The sequence below is a fragment of the Podarcis vaucheri genome (assembly GCF_965113315.1).
Source record: "Podarcis vaucheri genome assembly, chromosome: 18".
NCBI classification, from domain to species: domain Eukaryota; kingdom Metazoa; phylum Chordata; class Lepidosauria; order Squamata; family Lacertidae; genus Podarcis; species Podarcis vaucheri.
This window is the reverse complement of record NC_138756.1, coordinates 564,727-568,860: the sequence shown is the minus strand read 5'-3', so window position 1 is coordinate 568,860 and position 4,134 is coordinate 564,727.

Sequence of the window (4,134 nt, the reverse complement as noted above, 5' to 3'; positions counted from 1 at the left end):
GCAATGTAGGTGTCTTGGCTCCAGCAGTGCCAGCTGCAATGCCCACCACTGCCCTTTAGGGGGCAGCCCGGGCACTTCCATGCGCTCCAGAGACATCTGAGGGGGGGGGGGTGCTGTGCATCTTTTGTCTGCAAAGACCCAGATCTCTGAGGAGGGGAGGAGGTCGGCGTTAATTTTAGGCCAGGCTCCATTTACAAACAGTGTTTATTAAAAGCCAGAGGGGTGTTTCTTCGTGCACACAGGGGGGAGGATTAGGTTTGTGGCTGGAGCACCACTGTGCGCTGGAGTGGGCCCAGGGTGCCTTATTCTGGGCACGCAGACGGGGCTAAATTTGTCCCTGGGGTGGGGGTCAGATTCCTGGGCTGCCGGCCTCCTCGTCTGTCTCGCCTGCCTCTGGAGGCCTTGCCCTTCCTAGCATTTTGGCCAAATCTCTGCGCTTCCACTCCTAGCATACCCCCCAAAAAAACCCCACTATTTTTGGCCCATGGGTCTCCGCATGCTGCTCTCCTTGGGGGGCCTTGCAATCATCTCCCGGCTTACATTTCATGCCTGGACCCCTGGAGATGGAAGAGTGGGGGGTGCTGGCAAGCGGGTGGGGGGGTCCATATCAGGTCCAAAACAAGTATGACCTTATTAGGGCACAGGATTGCAGTGGCGGGGGGGAGAGATTGTCCCCGCAATGTTGCCATGCCCTGCAGCTGCTTTTTGGCATCTTGGCCTCTTAAAACACCAAATTATTTTATTTTGGGTGAGGGTCCCTTGATTCCATCAGCCCCTCCAGCATTTCTCCTATAAAAATCAGGACATCCTCTCCATCAGGAAGCTTCTGGCACATTTGCGCTCACCACCACACACATTGGCATCACAGAATCGTGGAGTTGGAAGGGACCCTGAGGGTCATCTAGTCCAACTCCCTGCAAGGCAGGAATATGCAGCTGTCCCCCTGTGGGGTTTGAACCGGCCACCGTGGCCTTGTCAGCACCAGGTTCCCACCAACAGAGCTGTCGTTCTGTCCTGGGCCACCTCTTGCAGTGAAGGAGCAGGCCAGAAATTGTAAGAAGCCCTCACCCTTCTTTCTGGGGCTGCTGTCAAGAATTGAACTGGCACCCTTCTGCAATGGAAAGCTGGCGTCTGTGTGGCCCTTGTGGGAACAGGGTCCTGGGCTAGATGGGCCCTTAATCTCAGGGTCGTGGGTTCGAGCCCCATGTTGGGCAAAAGATTCCTGCATTGCAGAGGGTTGGGCTGGATGACCCTCGGAGGTCCCTTCCATTCTATGATTTTGCAGGCTTTGGGGAGGGGGCTTTGCTGCATCTCTCTTCTCTTCTCTCCCTGCCTTGAGCCCAAATGATTGTGTCTGCTCCTTTCTCTCCCCATGCCTTTCTCTGGCTTAAATAGCAGGACCAAATTAACTGCACTCAGGCAGGAGTTCACAGGGTGGTGCAGGGGCAGCTTGGCCACCTGCTCTCTGTGCATAGAGAATGCATTGAAAGCACTGCATCACGGGGTTGGACTGGATGACCCTTGGGGGACCCTCCGAACTCTACAGTGCTGTTTCTATTTTTTTTTTAAAAAAAAAGATTTTTATTGAAGTTTCACAAATTATATAATATGATATGAATATGATTAGAAGGGACCAGCTGGTTAAAGGGGTACAGGTCGGAGCTAAACAGTACAAATTGAGAGCATTTGCAGATGATCTGGTACTTATGTTACAAGAGCCAGAATCTAGTACTAAAAGGGTATTAGAATTAATTCAAGAGTTTGGTCAAGTAGCAGGATTCAAATTGAATAAGTCAAAAACGAAGGTTTTAGAGAAAAATTTAACAGCTATTGAAAAAGAGAGGTTTCAGAATGAGACAGGATTAACTCTGGTAAAGAAAGTGAAGTACTTGGGGATTAACATGACAGCTAAAAATATGAATTTACTTAAAGATAACTATGAGAAATGTTGGACAGAAGTGAAAAAAGATTTAGAGGTCTGGTCGAATTGCGGTTATAAAGTGCTGTTTCTATGGAATTGCAGGTCCAGGAGTGAATCAGGTGCATCTCACTAGGGGACGTGGAGGCCCTTGCCCCGTATGTGCCAGCCCAGGAGGCACCAAGCCCCACACCAGCCCCCCCCCCCCGACCAACAAATGTTGCCACGGATGGAGCAGCCAAGACTGGTGGGATGGGGGACGAGGGACGGGGTCTCTGGCCTCCTTTTTAACCCAGAGAATGTTCAACGTCCCGCTGTGTCTGGCCGTGCTTATTTCAGGGCAGCTGTAAACTCAGAACACATTTAGCAAAGTTTACTATCTGGGAAGGGAAGGCATGGGCCGCGTGTCTGAGCCCCACACCATATCCAGCCCAGGGCCCTGTCCTCACAGGGAACCTTGGGATCCCGATGGACTGCCTGTGGGCCTGGAGGTTCCATACGAAGAGCCTGGTTGTGGGATCAGGCCAAAGAGGCGCTCTGCAGTGACATCTAAGCACCTAGGAATTGAGAGACTGCCTGTCCATAGAAGACAATGTGGTCAAAGGGGGCCCATTTAGCAAGCCACCAAGCAGGACCTGAGTGCCAGGCACTGCCCAGTGCTTGTTTTCCATTGTCTAGTACTCAGTGCTAGACTGCCCCTGGGCTTGGAGGCTCTACTATCCCATCCTGGTCTCATTCAGAAGCATTTGCTGTCTCCAAGAGGGGAGGGTGAGTGCAGCCATCACGGCTGCGTAGCTGCAGGTTCCAAGCTGGTCCCACCTGCGGTTTTGGCACCACACAGAGTGGAGGGCAAGGGGCAAGTCGGGGGGGGGGCTGCAGTTACAGGGGGGAGGCGGCTGGTGGCTTAAGCAGGATGTGTCTCCCTGGGGTAGAAGCAGAAGGTCTTGCTTTGCACACAGGTCCCGGGGTTGACTGTTGCTCCTCTGAAACCCCCAGAAAGATCCCGACCAAGAGGGGGGGGCAGGGCCTGATCCTCAGTGGAGCGGCCAATGCACATGCCCCACAGCAGTCGCATTCCTGTGCTGTGTTTCCCCAGGAGGTGGTGACATGCTTGTCCCAAGGACCTTGTCGCTCCTGGAGGTTTAATCTGCAAAGGGGGGGGGGGCAGCGATGGCGGAGTGGCTTTTTTCCACAGAGGGTACACAGCATCACCCTATAGAGCCAACAGCCAGAGAGGGCCCCACTTCTCTGCCAAGGAGGAAGGATCCGCCCCGCAAGGATGGGTTTGCCCACCTCCCAGAGGAAGCCAATGGGGCAAAGATGCAGGGAGGGCATTCCCCCCTCCCATTGGTCTGTACTTTTGAGATTATGGGATGTCTGCAAATCCGCCCTTTAAGTCAGAACGCTGAGGACTTGAATCTTAGTAGACCTTTGGGAATAAATACAAGTTTGTCTTCAAAACAGGACTAGAATCTTGCTTTGCCCGAAAGTAAATGTTCAGAGAACCATAGAATGATAGATTTGGAAGGGACCCCAAGGGTCATCTAGTCCAACCCCCTGCAATGCAGGAACCATTTGCCCAATTTGGGGCTCAAACCTGCAAGCCTGAGATTAAGTCTCCTGACTGAGCTATCATAGCCAAGTGGCAGCTTGTTGGCCGGTCCTTTTGAGCCGTCTCTGCTGGGCGGTGTAGACAATATGGAATGAGAGGCAGTGGACCTGGGAGAGACCTGGGTTCAAATCCCAACTCAGTTGTGTAGCCCCACCTTGGGGGCCAGTCGCTGGCTCTCAGCTTCACCTACCTCATAGGATGGTTGGGGGGACAAAACAGGAGAAAGAATCCTGAGTCACATGGTCTGAGTCACATTGCTTTAATTAAAAACAGGAATTTTGGAGGGAGCTGCTGTATCAGGATAGGGAACAGCTTAGCACTCGCCGCAGTCGTCATCGCCGCTGCTTGCCTGCGGTCGGCCATGGGCAAGAATCCTGCTCTGCCCACTAACCACCCTCCCCCCCATTTCTCCCATACTCAGCTTGCACCCCACAGATCAAACCCCTCCAGCCACCAGAGACCCTCCTTCCCTTCCCTCGTCTTGGGGGTCCCCTTACTTTTTCCTCCTCACCGGCTCTGCAGAACCACCACCCTCCAGCCCCCACAACCAGCACAGCAATGTGTGGGAAGCCCCACCCCTACCCCAAACCCCCTCGCCCCCAAC